This window comes from Triticum urartu, chromosome 2A (assembly GCF_056163025.1).
Source record: "Triticum urartu cultivar PI428250 chromosome 2A, HENAU_Tu73, whole genome shotgun sequence".
In the NCBI taxonomy this organism is placed as follows: domain Eukaryota; kingdom Viridiplantae; phylum Streptophyta; class Magnoliopsida; order Poales; family Poaceae; genus Triticum; species Triticum urartu.
Genome location: NC_141874.1, coordinates 765,105,432 through 765,128,375, shown reverse-complemented (window position 1 = coordinate 765,128,375; position 22,944 = coordinate 765,105,432). Strand labels below are relative to the sequence as shown.

Here is a 22,944-nt window from a genome sequence, read left to right as displayed (position 1 = left end):
TAGATATAATTTCTACTTTGGATTATTTTAGCATTGCTCATATATCTAGACATGACAACTCGAAAGCAAATGGGTTGGCACAACAAGCATCCGGCTATCATGTGGATCATGGCATGTTTCATATTTCTCAAAGGCCGATGTCTAGTCTTGCCAACAGAGGGGAGGCCGAACCGGAGCCCACCGTTTCGGCCACAAATGAAATATTCAATGCAGGAGAAAATCAAGACTGGAGGAAACCCATTGTTGATTATTTGCGTGATCCTAGTAGAAGGGTGGACAGGGCTGTTCGGCGTATGGCTTTTAAATACACAATGAGAGATGATGGTCTCTATCGCCGAACGATTGATGATGTTCTTCTAAAGTGCTTGGACGAGGACCAAGCGAGAGTTGCTATGGGGTAGGTCTATGAAGGTATTTGTGGCACTCATCAGTCGGCTCCCAAGATGAAATGGTTGCTACGACGTGCTGGATTTTATTGGCCGACTATGATTAATGATTGCTTCAGATATTACAAAGGGTGTGAAGCTTGTCAAAAATTTGGTGATATTCAGTTGGCTCCTGCTGCTATGTTACATCCCATTATCAAGCCATGGCCTTTCAAGGGATGGGGTTTAGACTTTATTGGACAAATTCATATGTCTTCCTCAAATGGGGCATCGGTTCGTATTGGTGGCAGCCGATTATTTCACTAAATGGTCTGAAGCATTACCTCTCAAGAACATGACACATGTGGAGGTAATTAAATTCATAACCGAGCACATTATTCATAGATTCGGCATTCCTCAAATGTTGACTACAGATCAAGGCTCATCTTTTATGTCACACCAAGTCAGAGAATTTGCCGAATCTTATAACATAAAGTTGCTCAATTCCTCTCCATATTATGCTCAAGCCAATGGACAGGCTGAGTCTAGCAATAAAATTTTAATCAAACTCATCAAGAAGAAGATTGAGGATAATTCAAGGAGATGACATGAGCTACTGTCCGAAGCTTTGTGGGCGCACAGAATCTCAAGGCATGGGGCTACAAAGGTAACTCCATAGGAGCTCGTATATGGTCAAGAGGCCGTTTTACTAGTGAAAGTGAATTTGAATGCTTTGAGAATAGTCAAACAGAATGATTTATCGGCGGTGGACTTTTATAACTTGATGATGGACAATATTGATGAAGTCGCTGATAAATGTTTGGCTGCTCTGGAGGCCATAGAGAGAGATAAGTTGAGGGTGGCAAGAGCTTACAATAAAAAGGTCAAGTTGAAGACTTTTCAAGTTGGCGATCTTGTGTGGAAGGTGATTCTATCAATTGGTTCGAAAGACAGAAAATTCAGGAAGTGGTCTCCAAGTTGGGAAGGTCCTTTTAGGATTACAAGAGTAGTTCCTGGAAATTCATATTTGGTGGAATCCATACAAGGGGCATTGTTACCTTGAGCTCTCAATGGAAAATATTTAAAGAAGTACCACCCAAGTGTGTGGCAACAAGCCTAGATAGGCAACGGCCGATAAATAACTATCGCCCTTAGCATAAACATGGCCGATATATACCCATTGCCCTAAGAACATATAAATGGTCGATGGAGTGTTGACATCGTCCTTAGAACAAACTTGGTACAATTTATTTTTCGGCACGCTAGCTTTGCCGAAAAACAGGGAGCCATGTGTTGACGCTCAAAAGTGGCACGTTTATAAAGAGTGGCTTGAAGCTATGAAAGATTAATTCAAACTTACTATTGAAAGTCATCATGAAATGGCTCTTTTCGAGAAGATGAAGATGAATATGAAGATGGGCTAAAAGGGAGTTTGAATGTAAAAGTTATGACAAGTTCAGAGATCCTCATGTCGACACCAGATTAAAGGATGTCCAGTAACCCAATGAATATGGTTTCAAATGGAGAAAGTTTCAACAAGAAAGTTGTGCGTCTCGTCGAAATGATCGATTTTGATATAAAGATCGTCTCAATCCGAGGTCATATGCAGAAGTTAGAGCCCGTATAGCGAGACCCTCCAGCTAGCAAAATATGACGCCCGGAACCAGACACATATGTGGGTATGTCTGATGAGCTGCGTGAGTAATTAGCTGTTTTGCACGAGCGATTTGACCCTCGAGATGACCTCTTATAAAAAAAACGTTCAACATGAAAGATGTTCGTCTCGTCGAAACGGTCAAGATTGCTTTTGGGCTCGTTTCCATCCGAGGTCGTTTGTCACCACAAAAAGGACCCTCAAAGTACAACCAGTTTAAACCGAACAGTTTTGAAAAGTTCGGATAAAACCAGTCCGAATTTGACTAGGGTTTTGAACGTGAATTGATATGTTTTTTTTGTAAGGAAAGCCTAGATAAATCCTTTGCTTGTACGGGAAGTCCAGCCGCCTCTTATATATGTTGGGAGTGACGGCCGATTGAAACAACACACAATCGAACAAATCAATATACTACTTTTTCATCTACGTTTTATCTCTTTACCGTTTTTCTCTCTCGTTCTTCGCTGTTCCTTGAATTTGAGAGCTGCGAATCCCGAGGCTCTAGGGACGAGCGAATCGACCTAGGACAGCCCATAGCCGTCGCACTCCCTGACGGGGTCCCTCCCGGGGATGTGGAGTTTCGGGTCTGCAAAAGCGTCTGTCGACTGTCTTGCGTATCGCGCTGTCGGTCGGGTCTCCTTCGACGTGAGCTGCGGTGCATCACCCCGGCGTTGAGGGTAAACGTGACGTGTTCGTGTGCGAACGGGTCGCTGAGTGTAATAATAATTCTTAATAAATCTGGACGATGGTTCATAGTTCTATAGCCCGACAAAACAAAACATAGAAGCCGCTGCCCGTCGAACTTCACCTCCACGAACGAGTCGACGTGGCGCCGATCGGGGGCGTTGGCTGGCTGGTTAGGTGGCACGGGATGGCCGTGGCTTTGGAGGACGGCCGGCCACGGCCATGTGTAGTGCGCTCTGCTCTGATCTGCTCTATCTTAGTAGGTGGTGCTCTGCTTTCGGAAGGAAGAAGAGCAGGGAGCACAGATGGGACATGGAGACGGGAGTGTTGTAGGAGAGGAAGGGAAGGGCTCACAGGATGAACACATACACGAGAAGTTCTTTTGCGCTGCGTAAACTGTTGCAGCTTTTCTGGTTTCTCGTTTTTTTAACGGCTCAACTGTCTAACAGAATTGATCCTAAGTTGGTGCCACGACCAAGCTAATCTGACGCGCCACCCCCACGTCCTTGACCATGCACAAAGCATCGTGCTAACTACCGAGCTACTGCTCCGATTCAGCCGTGAACAAGCTCACGTTACATGCTCCGGTTTATTTGCTGAAAATAAACCTAAACAACTAGTGCGATTGGATTACAAATATTCCAACAGGAAGCAGGCAAGCCCCGTCTGTCAGTTGGCTTCTCTTTTTTTTTGTGGATGACGGTGGGATGGAAGAAAGGCCTAGGGGTCGAGTGTCGACGATCGTCGGCGGGGTTGTTTTCCACGTGTTCTCCTCAAATTCAAAAAGGGTCACCTCTATGTTTTTTTCTGAGTAAACATAGAGGGGACCTCTGTGAACATATGTATGTGTAAGGGGGAGGGGGGGGGGGTTCACCTCTATGTACATATGTATTGTTCCAATCTTCCGATCCTAGTTACAAATGCAGTGTTTCTGCTAACGATTAGTTGAAATGTAGGCTCCGGCCATTTATGCCATGAGCAATCAAGTATTACAGCACCTCCTCTATGGAACCATGTTCACATGTATATTTTTGGGCTAAAATCTGACTACTACTTGTTGTAATAATATTGACTCTATTGAAACATGCAAGACACATTGGTTCATGATAAACCCAATTAAAACGGCCAAAATCAATAGAAACTTCTGTTAAACACCATTCTACCGGGAATCTTTTATTGGTTACCTAATCACACTCTGGAAACCGCTTTCAAGATATACATCTTTTTGGTATTATGCATTATGAATCTTACGAAGATCTTCAAGGAAACAAAAAAAATACTTGCATGTGTACAAATGTATATAATATAATGTATTCAAGGCACAAGTTAATCTATCGAGACACATGATTTTTACCTTTTATATATCTTTCATGGATTTAAATCGAGACCATTTCGAGACTCCTCGTCATGTCCGTGATCACATCTGGGACTCCGAACAACCTTCGGTACATCAAAACGCATAAACTCATAATATAACTGTCATCGAAACCTTAAGTGTGCGGACCCTACGGGTTCGAGAACAATGTAGACATGACCGAGACACGTCTCCGGTCAATAACCAATAGCGGGACCTGGATGCCCATATTGGTTCCTACATATTCTACGAAGATCTTTTATCGGTCAGACCGCATAACAACATACGTTGTTCCCTTTGTCATCGGTATGTTACTTGCACGAGATTCGATCATCGGTATCCAATACCTAGTTCAATCTCGTTACCGACAAGTCTCTTTACTCGTTCCGTAATACATCATCCCGCAACTAACTCATTAGTTGCAATGCTTAAGTGATGTGCATTACCGAGAGGGCCCAGAGATACCTCTCCGACATTCGGAGTGACAAATCCTAATCTCGAAATACGTCAACCCAACATGTACCTTTGGAGACACCTGTAGAGCTCCTTTATAATCACCCAGTTACGTTGTGACGTTTGGTAGCACACAAAGTGTTCCTCCGGCAAACGGGAGTTGCATAATCTCATAGTCATAGGAACATGTATAAGTCATGAAGAAAGCAATAGCAACATACTAAACGATCGGGTGGTAAGCTAATGGAATGGGTCATGTCAATCAGATCATTCAACTAATGATGTGATCCCGTTAATCAAATAACAACTCTTTGTCCATGGTTAGGAAACATAACCATCTTTGATTAACGAGCTAGTCAAGTAGAGGCATACTAGTGACACTCTGTTTGTCTATGTATTAACACATGTATTATGTTTCCGGTTAATACAATTCTAGCATGAATAATAAACATTTATCATGATATAAGGAAATAAATAATAACTTTATTATTGCCTCTAGGGCATATTTCCTTCAGTCTCCCACTTGCACTAGAGTCAATAATCTAGATCGCATCGCCATGTGATTTAACATCAATAGTTCACATCTTTATGTGATTGGTTCACATCTCCACATGACTAACACCCAAAGGGTTTACTAGATTCAATAATCTAGTTCACATCGCTGTTTGATTAAGACCCAAAAAGTGATCATGTTTTGCTTGTGAGAGAAGTTTAGTTAACGGGTCTGCCACATTCAGATCCGCATGTATTTTGCAAATTTCTATGTCAACAATGCTCTGCATGGAGCTACTCTAGCTAATTGCTCCCACTTTCAATATGTATCCAGATTGAGACTTAGAGTCATCTGGATCAGTGTCAAAACTTGCATCGACGTAACCCTTTACGACGAACCTTTTGTCACCTCCGTAATCGAGAAACATATCCTTATTCCAGTAAGGATAATTTTGACCGCTGTCCATTGATCTACTCCTAGATCACTATTGTACTCCCTCTCTTAACACAGTGTATGGTATACAATAGATCTGGTACACAGCATGGCATACTTTATAGAACCTATGACTGAGGCATAGGGAATGACTTTCATTCTCTTTCTATCTTCTGCCGTGGTCGGGCTTTGAGTCTTACTCAACTTCACACCTTGTAACACAGGCAAGAAACTTTTTCTTTGACTGTTCCATTTTGAACTACTTCAAAATCTTGTCAAGGTATGTACTCATTGAAAAAACTTATCAAGCGTCTTGATCTATCTCTATAGATCTTGATACTCAATATGTAAGCAGCTTCACCGAGGTCTTTCTTTGAAAAACTCCTTTCAAACACTCCTTTATGCTTTGCAGAATAATTCTACATTATTTCCGATCAACAATATGTCATTCACATATACTTATCAGAAATGTTGTAGTGCTCCCACTCACTTTCTTGTAAATACAGGCTTCACCGCAAGTCTGTATAAAACTATATGCTTTGATCAACTTATCAAGGCGTATATTCCAACTCCGAGATGCTTGCACCAGTCCATAAATGGATCGCTGGAGCTTGCATATTTTGTTAGCACCTTTAGGATTGACAAAACCATCTTGTTGCATCACATACAACTCTTCTTTAATAAATCCATTAAGAAATGCAGTTTTGTTTATCCATTTGCCAGATTTCATAAAATGCGGCAATTGCTAACATGATTCGGACAGACTTAAGCATAGATACGAGTGAGAAACTCTCATCGTAGTCAACACCTTGAACTTGTCGAAAACCTTTTGCGACAATTCTAGCTTTGTAGATAGTAATACTACTATCCGTGTCCGTCTTCCTCTTGAAGATCCATTTATTATCAATGGCTTGCCGATCCTCGGGCAAGTCCACCAAAGTCCACACTTTGTTCTCATACATGGATCCTATCTCAGATTTCATGGCCTCAAGCCATTTATCGGAATCTGGGCTCATCATCGCTTCCTCATAGTTCGTAGGTTCGTCATGGTCAAGTAACATGACCTCCAGAATAGGATTACCGTACCACTCTGGTGCGGATCTCACTCTGGTTTACCTACGAGATTCGGTAGTAACTTGATCTGAAGTTACATGATCGTCATCATTAGCTTCCTCACTAATTGGTGTAGTAATCACAGGAACAGATTTCTGTGATGAACTATTTTCCAATAAGGGAGAAGGTACAATTACCTTATCAAGTTTTCTACTTTCCTACCACTCACTTCTTTCGAGAGAAACTCCTTCTCTAGAAAGGATCCATTCTTAGCAACGAATGTCTTGCCTTCGGATCTGTGATAGAAGGTGTACCCAACTGTCTCCTTTGGGTATCCTATGAAGACATATTTCTCCGATTTGAGTTTGAGCTTATCGAGATGAAACTTTTTCACATAAGCATCGCAACTCTAAACTTTAAGAAACGACAGCTTAGGTTTCTTGCCAAACCATAGTTCACACGGTGTCGTCTCAACGGATTTAGATGGTGCCCTATTTAACGTGAATGCAGCTGTCTCTAATGCATAACCCCAAAACGATAGTGGTAGATCGGTAAGAGACATCATAGATCGCACTATATCTAATAAAGTATGGTTATGACGTTCGGACACACCATTACACTATGGTGTTCCAGGTGGCGTGAGTAGTGAAACTATTTCACATTGTTTTAATTGAAGGTCAAACTCGTAACTCAAATATTTTACCTCTGCGATCATATCGTAGAAACTTTTATTTTCTTGTCATGATGATTTTCCACTTCACTCTGAAATTCTTTGAACTGCTCAAATGTTTTAGACTTATGTTTCATCAAGTACATATCCCCATATCTGCTCAAATCATCTGTGAAGGTCAGAAAATAATGATACCTGCTGCAAGCCTTAATACTCATCGGACCACATACATCAGTATGTATGATTTCCAACAAATCTGTTGCTTGCTTCATTGTTCTGGAGAACGGCGTTTTAGTCATGTTGCCCATAAGGCATGGTTCGCAAGCATCAAGTGATTCATAATCAAGTGATTCCAAAAGTCCATCAGCATGGAGTTTCTTCATGCGCTTTACACCAATATGACTTAAACGGCAGTGCCACAAATAAGTTGCACTATCATTTTTAACTTTGCATCTTTTGGTTTCAATATTATGATTATGTGTATTACTACGATCGAGATCCAACGAACTATTTTCATTGGGTGTGTAACCATATAAGGTTTTATTCATGTAAACAGAACAACAATTTATTCTCTTACTTAAATGAATAATCGTATTACAATAAACATGATCAAATCATATTCATGCTCAACGCAAACATCAAATAACACTTATTTAGGTTCAACACTAATCCCGAAAGTATAGGGAGTGTGCGATGATGATCATATCAATCTTGGAACCACTTCCAACACACATCGTCACTTCACCCTTAACTAGTCTATGTTTATTCTGCAACTCCCGTTTCGAGTTACTAATCTTAGCAACTGAACTAGTATCAAATACTGAGGGGTTGCTGTAAACACTAGTAAAGTACACATCAATAACATGTATATCAAATATACTTATGTTCACTTTGCCATCCTTCTTATCCGCCAATCACTTGGGGTAGTTCCGCGTTCAGTGACCAGTCCCTTTGCAGTAGAAGCACTTAGTCTCAGGCTTAGGACCAGACTTGGGCTTCTTCACTTGAGCAGCAACTTGCTTGCTGTTCTTCTTGAAGTTCCCCTTCTTCCCTCTGCCCTTTTCTTGAAACTAGTGGTCTTGTCTACCATCAACACTTGATGTTTTTCTCGATTTCTACCTTCGTCAATTTCAGCATTACGAAGAGCTTGGGAATCGTTTCCGTTATCCCTTGCATATTATAGTTCATCACGAAGTTCTACTAACTTGGTGATGGTGACTAGAGAATCCTGTCAATCACTATTTTATCTGGAAGATTAACTCCCACTTGATTCAAGCGATTGTAGTACCCAGACCATCTGAGCACATGCTCACTGCTTGAGTGATTCTCCTCCATCTTTTAGCTATAGAACTTGTTGGAGACTTCATATCTCTCAACTCGGGTATTTGCTTGAAATATTAACTTCAACTCCTGGAACATCTCATATGGTCCATGACGTTCAAAACGTCTTTGAAGTCCCGATTCTAAGCTGTTAAGCATGGTGCACTAAACTATCAAGTAGTTATCATATTGAGCTAGCCAATCATTCATAACGTCTGCATCTGCTCCTGCAATAGGTCTGTCACCTAGCGATGCATCAAGGACATAATTCTTCTGTGCAGCAATGAGGATAAACCTCAGATCACGAATCCAATCCGCATCATTGCTACTAACATCTTTCAACACAATTTTCTCTAGGAACATATCAAAATAAACACAGGGAAGCAACAACGCGAGCTATTGATCTACAACATGATTTGCAAAATACTACCAGGACTAAGTTCATGATAAATTTAAGTTCAATTTAATAATATTACTTAAGAACTCCCACTTAGATAGACATCCCTCTAATCCTCTAAGTGATTACGTGATCCAAATCAACTAAACCATGTCCGATCATCATGTGAGATGGAGTAGTTTCATTGGTGAACATCACTATGTTGATCATATCTACTATATGATTCACTCTCGACCTTTCGGTCTCCGTATTCCGAGGCCATATCTGTATATGCTTGGCTCATCAAGTATAACCTGAGTATTCCGTGTGTGCAACTGTTTTGCACCCGTTGTATTTGAACGTAGAGCCTATCACACCCGATCATCACGTAGTGTCTCAGCACGAAGAACTTTTGCAACGGTGCATACTCAGGGAGAACACTTCTTGATAATTTAGTGAGAGATCATCTTATAATGCTACCGTCAATCAAAGCAAGATAAGATGCATAAAAGATAAACATCACATGCAATCAATATAAGTGATATGATATGGCCATCATCATCTTGTGCTTGTGATCTCCATCTCCGAAGCACCGTCGTGATCACCATCGTCACCGGCGCGACACCTTGATCTCCATCGTAGCATCGTTGTCGTCTCGCCAATCTTATGCTTCCACGACTATCGCTACCGCTTAGTGATAAAGTAAAGCATTACAGCGCGATTGCATTGCATACAATAAAGCGACAACCATATGGCTCCTGCCAGTTGCCGATAACTCGGTTACAAAACATGATCATCTCATACAATAAAATTTAGCATCATGTCTTGACCATATCACATCACAACATGTCCTGCAAAAACAAGTTAGACGTCCTCTACTTTGTTGTTGCAATTTTTACGTGGCTGCTACGGGCTTAAGCAAGAACCAATCTTACCTACGCATCAAAACCACAACGATAGTTTGTCAAGTTGGTGCTGTTTTAACCTTCGCAAGGACCGGGCGTAGCCACACTCAGTTCAACTAAAGTTGGAGAAACTGTCACCCGCAAGCCACCTATGTGCAAAGCACGTCGGGAGAACCGGTCTCGCGTAAGCGTACGCGTAATGTCGGTCCGGGCCGCTTCGTCCAACAATACCGCCGAACCAAAGTATGACATGCTGGTAAGCAGTATGACTTACATCGCCCACAACTCACTTGTGTTCTACTCGTGCATATAACATCAACATATAAAACCTAGGGCTCTGATACCACTGTTGGGGAACGTAGTAATTTCAAAAAAATTCCTACGCACATGCAAGATCATGGTGATGTATAGCAACGAGGGGAGAGTGTGATCTACGTACCCTTGTAGATCGACAGCGGAAGTGTTAGCACAACGCAGTTGATGTAGTCGTACGTCTTCACGGCCCGACCAATCAAGCACCGAAACTACGGCACCTCCGAGTTCTAGCACACGTTCAGCTCGATGACGATCCCCGGACTCCGATCCAGCAAAGTGTCGGGGAAGAGTTCCGTCAGCACGACGGCGTGGTGATGATCTTGATGTTCTACCATCGCAGGGCTTCGCCTAAGCACTGCTACAATATTATCGAGGATTATGGTGGAAGGGGGCACCGCACACGGCTAAGAATATGATCACGTGGATCAACTTGTCTCTCTAGGGGGTGCCCCTGCCTCCGTATATAAAGGCTCAAAGGGGGGGCCGGCCGGCCAAGAGGAGGCGCGCCAGGAGGAGTCCTACTCCCTCCGGGAGTAGGAATCCCCCCCTTTCCTAGTTGGAATAGGATTCGTGGAGGGGGGAAAGAGGAGAGAGAGGAGGAAGGGGGGCCGGCCCCCTCTCCTTGTCCTATTCGGACCAAGGGGGGAGAGGCGCGCGGCCCATCTCTGGCCACCTCTCCTCTCTTCCACTAAGGCCCACTAAGGCCCATATACCTCCCGGGGGGTTCCGGTAACCTCCCGGTACTCCGGTAAAATCCCGATTTCACCCGGAACACTTCCGATATCCAAACATAGGCTTCCAATATATCAATCTTTATGTCTCGACCATTTCGAGACTCCTCGTCATGTCCGTGATCACATCTGGGACTCCGAACAACCTTCGGTACATCAAAACGCATAAACTCATAATATAACTGTCATCGAAACCTTAAGCGTGCGGACCCTACGGTTCGAGAACAATGTAGACATGACCGAGACACGTCTCCGGTCAATAACCAATAGCGGGACCTGGATGCCCATATTGGTTCCTACATATTCTACGAAGATCTTTTATCGGTCAGACCGCATAACAACATACGTTGTTCCCTTTGTCATCGGTATGTTACTTGCCCGGGATTCGATCGTCGGTATCCAATACCTAGTTCAATCTCGTTACCGGCAAGTCTCTTTACTCGTTCCATAATACATCATCCCGCAACTAACTCATTAGTTGCAATGCTTGCAAGGCTTAAGTGATGTGCATTACCGACAGGGCCCAGAGATACCTCTCCGACATTCGGAGTGACAAATCCTAATCTCGAAATACGCCAACCCAACATGTACCTTTGGAGACACCTGTAGAGCTCCTTTATAATCACCCAGTTATGTTGTGACGTTTGGTAGCACACAAAGTGTTCCTCCGGCAAACGGGAGTTGCATAATCTCATAGTCATAGGAACATGTATAAGTCATGAAGAAAGCAATAGCAACATACTAAACGATCGGGTGTTAAGCTAATGGAATGGGTCATGTCAATCAGATCATTGAACTAATGATGTGATCCCGTTAATCAAATAACAACTCTTTGTCCATGGTTAGGAAACATAACCATCTTTGATTAACGAGCTAGTCAAGTAGAGGCATACTAGTGACACTCTGTTTGTCTATGTATTCACACATGTATTATGTTTTCAGTTAATACAATTCTAGCATGAATAATAAACATTTATCATGATATAAGGAAATAAATAATAACTTTATTATTGCCTCTAGGGCATATTTCCTTCAAGAACCTTGTAAAAACAACGCCTTATGTTAATAACAATATTGTTACATGTAATTATGGTAAGCAAAAGCAGATGATAAATATATTAATGAGGATCGTAGGTGAGCAAAATAAAGTATAGACAACTATAAAAGGTTAGTATAAATACTATTCCATTTACAGAAAAATTAAGTCTTCTTGTTATTAAAAAGAAAGCAGATGCGGTAAATCATGAGAATTCAGAGGTTTTTAATGCAAATTATTATTAGATATATGAATTTTTCTCAATTATCAATTTTGATTATTTGACTAAAACTAATGTGTAGTTTTAATTGGAAAATAATGTTTTAACATACAAATCTAAATATTGTGCTTAATTGAACTTATGGTTTCTGATGGCTATTTTAGTTTTTTCCTGTCTACCCGAGCTGAATTTTTCCAAAGGCCGAGGTATGTTTTTGGGTTTGCACAATATTTCGGAATTGGTAATTTTTTGTAGTTATATATGTGATTTAAGCATTATTTTAAGTTTAACCATTTTTATAATTAATAATAATGTAAGTATCATTGTGAATGACATTATAATATTACTCGGTAGGATATTATTTGAAGTATTACATAATACTAATATCCATTATGAATAATATTTGTATACCCTGTCATCGAAAATTTTAATGAAAATTTTGACACTATTTGTTAATAATTGTGGACGACAACTGCAGTGTGGAAGTTTTAAAGCAACTTGTTTAGAATGGGTTGTTAATATGCCTGTCCAGTGATAGACTGATTGCATTATGTGGTGTTAATTATGGCTATGATTTGGCAATATTTTAGTTTCTCTAGTTAAAATAGAACCAACGAAATGTTTTGATCAGTTTAATGAGCATATATTCTGAAGGCATATGATAATATTCTAACTTATTTTGATTTTTCGAATGCGTTAGTTCGAACAAACAAGGTAGTTTTTATTTCTGCCCAAAGACGATACATATTAGAGCAATAACTAATCATGTCTTCAATTCATATAATTGCAAAATTAATTTTTATTCTGGGTGTTTTATTATGATGTTTATAAAAGTTGTAGGAATGGTACTCCCTTCGATCCATATTACGTGTCGCTCAAACGGATCAATCTAGCACTGAAATATTTCTAGATACATCTGTTTGAGCAAAAAGTAATATGGATCGGGGGGAGTATATGATTCATGTATGAGAAGTGTGACAAGAAGATTTGAGGTGATTGGAGAAAAGAGACAAATGGAGGATGCATAGTTTTGCCGACATTGCCCGCACATATGTCTGTCGAGGCATAAGTTCATTGGATGTGATGTTGAGCATGAGGATGTTGGCTCAGTCCCGATGCCGAGTACTTCCGGCGACGGCGATACGACCGACGACGAACGAAGCTCGCTGACGAACTCGGCGATTTACTTTACGCCGAGACGCACCATAGTATAAAGCTAGCTTGTACTAGCTAGTCTGCTCCCGATCGATCTTTCGGCAAGCAACACCAAAGCAGGCTCATATCAAGCCTTGTCTTTGCTTTATTGATCTCCACGGTACAAAGTTTACACGGGGGTTTACTTGTACTAGCAAACATACCCGTGCGTTGCAATGAGAGAAAAAAAATTCATCCCTCATACACACACTTGACGACATAGCAAATCCCTTGAAATCTTTTGTGATGCCACGCAACAAGCAACATGCTAAGTGGTGTTGTGAAAAAACATAAATGTGTGATGATTTTTGAAGTGTACTCAAGGTGTTTAGAATTCATTATACAACACAAATATCTACCTAGCTGCGGGTATATGTTTATGCATTTGATGTTGTTTCTCGGTGATGCCCAAAAAATATTGCATTAGAATGAAAATAGCAAAGTACATTTTAGTATTCAATGATAGCATGTGCATAAGAGCATTATTTTTGTCATATATGTGTTTGCATATATAAAAATATATGTGCGTTTGCAACCATAATTCAATTCAAGACTTAATTTGGTTGCAAACATATCAGATAGCTCCACCAAAAACAACCAATCTATAAAGGCATATGTAATAGGCATTTCTAAAATATCTCATCATATAAAGAACGTATTATTTAAGTTTGCACCCTAAACATATTTCTAAAAATTAATGATAAAGGCATATTTGAAATATAAAATTAATGATAAAGAAGTATTTGGAATCTACACATTTTTCTGATGAATTTTCATATGTGACATGTTAGATTTGGAGTTAGGGTTTGAAAGATATGAAAATTTCAAAAAGTATTTGATCTTTTGGAAAAAAGGGAAAGGGTAGGGATCGAATAGGCATTTCTAAAATATCTCATCATATAAAGAACGTATTATTTAAGTTTGCACCCTGAACATATTTCTAAAAATTAATGATAAAGGCATATTTGAAATATAAAATTAATGATAAAGAAATATTTGGAATCTACACATTTTTTTGATGAATTTTCATATATGACATGTTAGATTTGGAGTTAGGGTAGGGATCGAACCCACAACCTCTAGCGCGGGTAGATGAAGGTACCAACCAATGCGCTCGATGCATGGTAATTGCATATGAGGGGATCTCTTCCTATTGAGCTATACCCGCCGCAGATGAAACAAAATATAAGAAACCAAACGTTTTTCTCACTTGTCGGTGGCATTGGTGGGTAATAATTTACAACTTTAGGGGCAGTTTTAATGATGGACGACCAGAAACACTATTTGCTTTATTATTAATAATTAATTAGGGGCAGTGGCGGACCCAGGAATTGAAGTTAGCCGGGGCGAACATATAATGTTTAAATTTTTTCGCTACAAATGCAACTATATTCAACCAAAACTCATAGCATTCAACAACAAAAGGATGAAAAGACTATTTAAAACTAGTAGATGACCTCGACGGCTCTTCAAGGCATGAAAATGAACCATAATCTCTTTATCACTAATTTTAGCAAATATCTCGCGCTCAACAAAGCAAACCATCAAATCATTAAGCCAATTGTCACCCATCTTGTTTCGAAGATCAGTCTTTATAATATTCATGGCTGAGAAAACCCTCTCAACTGATGTAGTTGCCACCGGTAATGTCAATGCAAGTCTGATGAGCCGATAAACCAATGGAAATACCAGATGTTGTCTACTTTGAACCACAACTTGAGAGCAAGAGAACTCAAACTATTGCAAGCCAAGAATTCAGTACTTCTTTTTATCACATCAATACATATGTGGAGTTGATCAGTTAACAGATAGTGCTCTTGTGAAGAGAAATCAATTGAGTAAATATTTGCAAGCTCAACTAGCTTATCATGATCAAAGTTGCTAAATGAGTCTCTAGGATCAAGGCAAGCAATGCACTTCAACAAGCATGTAGAAGTTTCACTAAATCGATCATTCATCTTAACTATGTTTCTATCCAACACCTCATTAAATCCATCACGGGCACTCCGGCCAGTGGGCGCAGTATTAGCACTGCCCCCCACTGCCGCCCTCCGTCGCAGGCCGGCTGCCCCTACCTCCAGCACCAGCACCGCCCCCCGCCGCTGCAGTATACGTACCCAGCCCCTCCCCTGCCGATGCAGCAGCGAGCTGATGCAGACGCCGCCCCCCACGCCCGGGAACCCCTGGCCTCTCGCGGCGGCGCAGCAGCCAGCAGTCTAGGTCGTGAGCGGATGGAGGGGAACGAATCGATGAGATTTCTGGATCGAGGGACTGGGTTTTTTTTCTTTCTGTTTCACGAGGAAAGAAGAGACGTCTGTTTGGGCCTGGCCTATAGAATTAGAAACATAGCCCAGTCCACTGGCCCAAATCTCTTTCTCCCTCACCGTCACTTACCCCTTCGATCCTTAGTTGTCGTACGAACGGAAGGAAACGCCGCCGCCGCTGTTCTTCTGATGAATCTGACGCGGTGACGCCTGCCGGAGGAAAGACAGGTAGCTGGGGGTCGATCCTCCGCCGCCGGCGACCCGGGGCAGCCGCCCCAGCTCGCCCCAATGGTGGGTCCGCCACTGATTAGGGGAAGATATATAGCAGCTAGGCTAGTACGAGCAGCAAACGCACTCGGTCACTAAACCTAGTCCTACCCGGCTACGTACATGCAAGACGTGATTAATTCCAACAATCACCTTCCTAATCACGACGTCGTCATGTCACAGCTCGGACACCGATCCTTTTTCGCATTTCCAAAACCTTCTCTCGATCCAAGGCCTTGGTCTGGATGTCCGCCAGCTGATTATCGGTGCAAATGTAGTTGACCTTTGTCTTCCCTTCTTCCACGCAGTCCTTTATGTAATGATACATCGTATCAACGTGCTTGCTCCTTTCACGCCGCACTGGATCCTCGCATAGAAAAGTCGTAGACTCATTGTCAATATTGGGCATCACTTGTTTCATATCTCGATTCATGAGATCGCCGTGTAGCCTCCCTAGCCACACACCTTAACACTCTGCTTCACTTGAAGTCGATGTCACCACTTTATGCTTTTGTGATAGCCAGCTTACTATGCTTCCATCAAGGAAACATGCCACGTCCGAGGTACTCTTACGGTCGTCAACAATTTCTTCCTTGTCACTACCACTATAGCCGAGTAGTTTCACCATCTCCTTCTTGCTCAGCTCAAGACGTGGTTTCACTGAAGCATCAACTGGATTGCAATCTTCCATGCCACAGCTTTCAAGAACCTTCCTTGCGTATGCCTTTTGGAGCAGTGTGATCCCCTCCGGCCTTTGACATTCCTCCATCCCGAGGTAGTAACTCAATAGCCCTAGGTCATCCATCTTGAAAAGCTCTTTCATTTGTAGCTTGAACTTTGCAATCACCTATTCATCTGCTCCAGTTATCAATAGGTCGTCGACATAGATGCCAACTAATAGACGATCCCTTCCTTCACCTCTCTTGTACATCGCATGCTCTAGTGGGGCTTTCTCAAATCCAAGAGAAATCATCGTCTGATCAAGTCTGATCAAATTTTGCCGGTTCCTCGGCGCTTGATAGATACCGCCACCCACCTCGTTGCATGTCTTCGAGATAAGATGTTGTTGCACGTCCATCGGCATCACCGAGCAGATGGCCGTGATAGCCTGGCGATCCTTCCAATACAAGGCACCACCCTTCAGGTACTCGTCACCGCCGGGGTCGACGGCTTCCCAAAGCTCATTGGCCTCGAGCGCCCACTCCATCATGGTCGCCCACACCACGAAGTTCCCACAGTCGAATCATGGATACTCCGATCTCGCCGGAGCAGCAATTGCTTTAGCGCACCGGAGTACTCTGTGAGCTGCTTGGTCTTCTCGTCGTCCAACATGACCTCCCGTTACTAGAAGATCAACCTTGCTTTAGATACCAATTGTTGGCCCACTCCTTTTCTTCTTTACCGGGTCAAGCGTTCGAAGAGTTTTCTCCAAATATGGGTGTAACACCGGCTGTAAAAATGCAGGTGTAGGTGGTGGTGACCTTTCCTCCATTACTGTCGGAGGCGACGTTGCTTGCGCGGCTCCATGTACCTTCAGGAGCAACGCATCTCCGTTTGCTTCGCCCGCTGCTTTTGGCGAAGCTTCAGTTGCAGTAGCAGAATCTGACAAAGATGCACTTTGGGGACAACCACATGGGCTTCGGCCTTGTTCTAGCCGAAATGGGATGCCAGTTGAGCTGCTATTGCTGCCTCCAACTCCAGCCCCTGTGCATTGGACTTCTGGAACTGATCCATGTGATGGGCCTAACCCAACACGTACTAGCCCCAGCCCTCCTGGCACGTCTCCTGCTCGTACTTTGCTCCATGTGGTGGTACATGGCCTATCTGGCCGGTTGCCCAGAACACTTTCCTGTGTGTCGTCGCTGCTGTGTACTTAGCTTGGACTATGTAGCATCGACCCTCCTGGCCGATCGCACGCATCGCCTGCACCCGCGCGGGCTACACAGCTATCTAGCGCACTTGGTCTGCGCCGCGACACGACACTAGTGCGATTCTTTTCATGGACTTCTGACACCACGTATGTCATTATGTCTGTATCTTCGACATAATTTTCAGAATTAGTCTGTATCTTCGACATAATTTTCAAAATTACTCCCCGCGTCCATATCATCGACACGGGTTTCCAAACAACGATCTTAAGAGTGAACTTTTTCTTCACGGAGCACGACAATTTTTTTATCCGACGTTTGAAAAACTGGATCCACCTTGTCCATGAGTTCGCACATCAACATCATGTCACTTTCATCACCTAACTAGGCCATGAGCGCCTTCTCCTTCGGGGGATTCTTACACTCCGACTTGAAATGTTCGAGCAGATTACAGTTGTGGTAGCGGATCTTTCTCTTGTCGAACTTTTTCTTCCTTGGTTTCTCCGACTCTTCGTCGGTGTTCTTTGCGGGACGGTACTTTCCGCCATTACTGGACGCCTTGTCGGAAACCAATGCCTGCCACTGAGCACGCGTAAGCATCAGGTACTTATCCTGTTTTTCATCACCGTAACTCAACTTCATCCGCTCATCATGGGCCTTGAAGCGACCAACCAGATCATCCAAAGTGAGAGTCTTGAGATCAACGCATTGCTCGATCGCCGACACAATCGGCATGTAGCGCGGTGGGGCGGCACGTAAACCACGGAGATGTCCTCCAACTTCTCTCCGAGACCGCGAATCCCATTCACCATCGAGGCAACTCTCATTGTGAAAGCGTCCACCATCTCATCTTCTCCCATCCTCAGATTCTCAAAACTTTTCAGCAAAGTTTACAAGTTCGCCTCGTGCACACGCGAGTGCCCCAGATGCAATGTCTTGAGTGCGTCCCATGCCTCCTTCGCTGATGTCTTCGAGATTAGATGCCGTTGCACGTCCACCGGCATGATAGCTTGACGATCCTTCCGATACAAGGCATCACCCTTCAGGTACTCGTCACCGCCGGGGTCGACGGCTTCCTAGAGCTCATTGGCCTCGAGCGCCCACTCCATCATGGTCGCCCAAACAACGAAGTTCCCACGGTCGAATCATGGATACTCCGATCTCACCGGAACAACAATTACTTTAGCCTCACCGGAGTACTCCGCCAGCTGCTTGATCTTCTCGTCATCCGACATGACCTCCCGTTACTAGGAGATCAACCTTGCTTTAAATACCAATTGTTGGCCCAGTCCCAGCGCCGAATACTTTCGGCGACGGCGATACGACCGACGACGAACGACGACGACGAACGAAGCTCGCTGACGAACTCGGCGATTTACTTTACGCCAAGACGCACCGTAGTATAAAGCTAGCTTGTACTAGCTAGTCTGCTCCCGATCGATCTTTCGGCAAGCAACACCAAAGCACACACGCATACACAACCGCGAGCCGCCGGAAAACAAACGCACGCACGTAGTATTTGGATTATTGCCAAAGGCTTATGTCAAGCCTTGTCTTTGCTTTATTGATCTCCACGGTACAAAGTTTACACGGGGGTTTACTTGTATATATAGCAGCTAGGCTAGTACTAGCAGCAAACCCAATCGGCCACTAAAACTAGTCCTACCCGGCTACGTACATGCAAGACGTGATTAATTCCAACAGAAGATACATACGTACCTTGTAGGGAACGTAGTGATCGATTCAAGTTGATTGTGCCGACTCTGTGAGAACGTGCCGCCTTGATATGCTAAGGCTGGTTGTAATGGGGAGTATCATATACTAGTATCATGCATATGATATTAGTCTATGATACTACATCTCTAATGCATAGTATCATATGTTGATATCATAAAGGACTACATTTATTGCCATGCATGACACAAAGTAGCACATCATTTAATATGATACAGTATCATGATATAATATTCAAGCCTCTCTTTTTTCATTTAATTCTATGTCACCTCATCAAAATTGCTTAGTTGGCATGCATGATACTACCTATGATACTCCCATTACGGGCAGCCTAAGCGGTTTTACTTATTCTCGCAAAAAAGAGTGTTTTTACACCAATCGATGCATGCAGCCATATTTATTAATTATTCCACAAAGGTCTGACAAGAAACATACATCAAATCGTCCAAAGCCACTACTCACACCTACAAAATCGATAATGAGGAGTGCTCTCACTCCCCATATCTACAACCAGTGTCGTCGCCGATCCACCCACATAACGTATCGGGACTAACAACCGGTGCAGCAGACCTAAAGCGCACACCACCTGCACACGTTTTAGAAGCCGCCATCTTCATCGGACCACTAACCCATCTTCAGGAGATAAATCCGTATCCTCCTTGCCAGTCCGGACATCCATCGACGCCACCACGGCGCCATCGCCTTGCGCTCGTCCGTCCAGACGCGAAGACTCTGAAAGAGCTGTCGTGCGTAGCACATGCCAACCAGGCATGGCTCAGCAAAGCACCTGTCGGCCAGGCATGACTTGACAACTCCACCGAAGCTCCGTGCAAGATGGGGCCGCTCCACCTCCTGCCTGTGTCTTCTAGCGCTGCTCCACAAACGATGCTCCCCGGAGAGAAACGGCACCGCAATACCGCCATCGTCCGATCTGGAGAACCAGATCCTAGGGTTTCCCCCGAAGCAGTGCCCATCACCAGCAACCGTCAAGGACCCACACAGTGCCCACCACCATTCAGCCCTCAAGGCGACGCCTTCAGGAAGGTCACGGCATCAAGGACGCCGCCGCCGCCCACCGGAGTTAGGGTTTTCACCCGAGAGGCAGAGAGGGGGAAATGCAGGAGCAGACATAGACCGGCGTCTCCAAGAAGAAAAGCGGCGCCCTTGAGCGTCGTCGTCGGCGCGGCCGACCGGGGTCGACCAAGGGGTTTACCCCAATCTGGATCTCCTCTGCCAGCTTCACCCGCGGCCAGGGTCCCGGCAACCACGCCGGCACCGTCAGGAACCCGCAGGAGAGAAGCCCACTGATCAGGGCCGGATGACTGCGGCCAGATCAGGCGCTAGAACCCACCGCCCGCGCACACCGGCAGCCGAACAAGCCGACCCCGACAACGCCAACCACAGATCTGGCCACACCCAGATCCGACGCACCTGCCGCGCCGACGACCACCTCCACACGTCGGAGTGGAGAACCACCCCGGAAGCGCAGCCAAGCGCCGGCGACACCACGGGCCGCCACCACCCACAACAGGACAAAACTGGGCAGGGGGCGCCCAGATCCGCCGCCACCGCGCACCATGGCTGACCACCACGCTGCCCCGGCAGCCATGGAGGCGCAGCCCCGCCGACAAGCCCTGGAGCCACCGCTCCAGCGTCCTATCTCCGCCGCCACGCCAGACGCCTAGGGTCGCCGTCGCGCGCAGCCCGAGTCCGCCCCCAGGAAGAAGGGCGAGCCCGCCACCGCCATCCACTGAACGAGCTTTGTGCTGAGCCGTCGTCCAGATTGTTTCTCTTGTGCTGAGCCGCAAGGTTCAAAACCTCTACTTCGTGTACATCACGTGCGCGGGCGAGAGGCTGCTGCTACTAGAGGTGGAGTACCGTGAAAGATCGGGCCGCAACAACAGTTCGGATCTCGCCATCAAGGTTCGGTCTATATCACCAGACCCCCACTGGGCACGCCCTGGTGCCTTGTGGGCTACTCCTCCATCTTCTGGTCTCCTCCAAACCTTCTAGGGTCTCTTTTGTCCAAAAAAAATCTCCAAAAAGTTTTGTGCCAATTGGACTTCGTTTGGTACTGATATTCTGGTAAACCGAAAACAAGCAAAAAACAGCAGCTGAAACTTGACAAGTTAATAGGTAGTCCCAAAAAATGATATGTAATTGCATATAAAACATCCAAGATTGATACTATAATAGCATGAAAAAATAAAAAATATATAGATACGTTTGAGACATATCAGTGCGAGATCTGGGCAGTGTGCGGTAGTAGCTGTCCGATCTGTGGCTCAACGGTGGTGGCATGAGGCTTCCCTCAGTCCCTCTCCACGGTGATGGTCCAAGGTGATAACTTTGCTCCCCCTTCCCACTTTGCTATGCTCCAGAGACTTGATGAACATGGCCAGGAGAAATCCGTGTGCGGCTGTGGCTGTGGGCAACGACGACACCTGTGGGTGCCGTCTCCTCTCCGGAGGCGTTGTCATGGCCATGTCCATCCCCTGATCAAGCGCCGGGGGCAAACCCTAGGCCCGGTTCGCCGAGTCAAGCAGCGGTGGTGCCACAACGCCGCTCTCTCCTTGGAGATGTTGCGTGGGTGCTTGGGGTGTCTTCTGGAGGAGTAGCTGGTGTGGGTTGCCTCGTTTGCCTTGACGGTGAGGCTTGGGGCGCCGGGTTGCCACGTGTTGGTTGTTGCCATGGGCATGGGCATCCGGGGCGCAATATACCCCATCTTTGACGCCTCACTTGAGAGGTCTTCCAAGTCAGGCTAGCTCCTGCTGTCCACTTGCTGATCTCCTAGTCGTTAAGAGCGGAGGGTGCATTGATCTAGTTTGGTTTTGAGGTCGTGCTCTGAGGCATTGGATACGGATGTGACACGACGTGTGTGCTCTATGCTATACCTCTTCGCCAAAGTGCCAGTGTCGTCGTGGTGAACGTGGTGCTAACCTCTCGGCGTAGCATTGTGCCGAAAGGCGTTGTATGGGCCATCTTGGGCTCTTCTTCTATCAATATATAATATGCATGCTTCTGTGTATTCACTGCAGTCCTTTTTAGCTCGCATACAAGATTTGTCTGAAGTCAAGCCTCGTAATATTTGTCTAACTTTATAGGAAAATATACCAGCATTCACAATGTGAAATCGATATCATTAGATGCGTCATGACTTTAATTTTCATATCTTATAACTTTTTGTATTGTAGATGTTGATATTTTTTTTGTATAAATATGATCGAGCTTCACGAAGTTTGACTTCAAACAATTCTTATATGCGGAGTAAAAAGGACAGTGGAGTAGGAGTACTAAGAAAAAAGCGTGTGTTGATGCCTCGAAAAGGCCAACCCCACCCCGGAAACGCGCGCGCGCAAGTGGCCAAAAGTCAGGTCAAACCACCAACCAATGAATTTCGCTTCTCGCGCACGCGAAATTCGAACTCCTCCGCCCGGCCCGCATTTATAAAAACTTTTAAAAACCGTTCCAACCCTCCCTCTCAATCAATCAAACAACAAGAAAAAAAAGAGGTCTCTCAACGTCGCTGCTCCCTGGCGCCCATTTCGCCACGCAG

General features: G+C 44.4%; 1 pseudogene; it reads right to left on the bottom strand.

The window, feature by feature from the left end:
* Positions 1–14,647: 14,647 nt before the first annotated feature.
* Positions 14,648–15,213, bottom strand: LOC147988057 (uncharacterized; annotated as a pseudogene).
* Between the last annotated feature and the right edge of the window lie 7,731 nt (positions 15,214–22,944).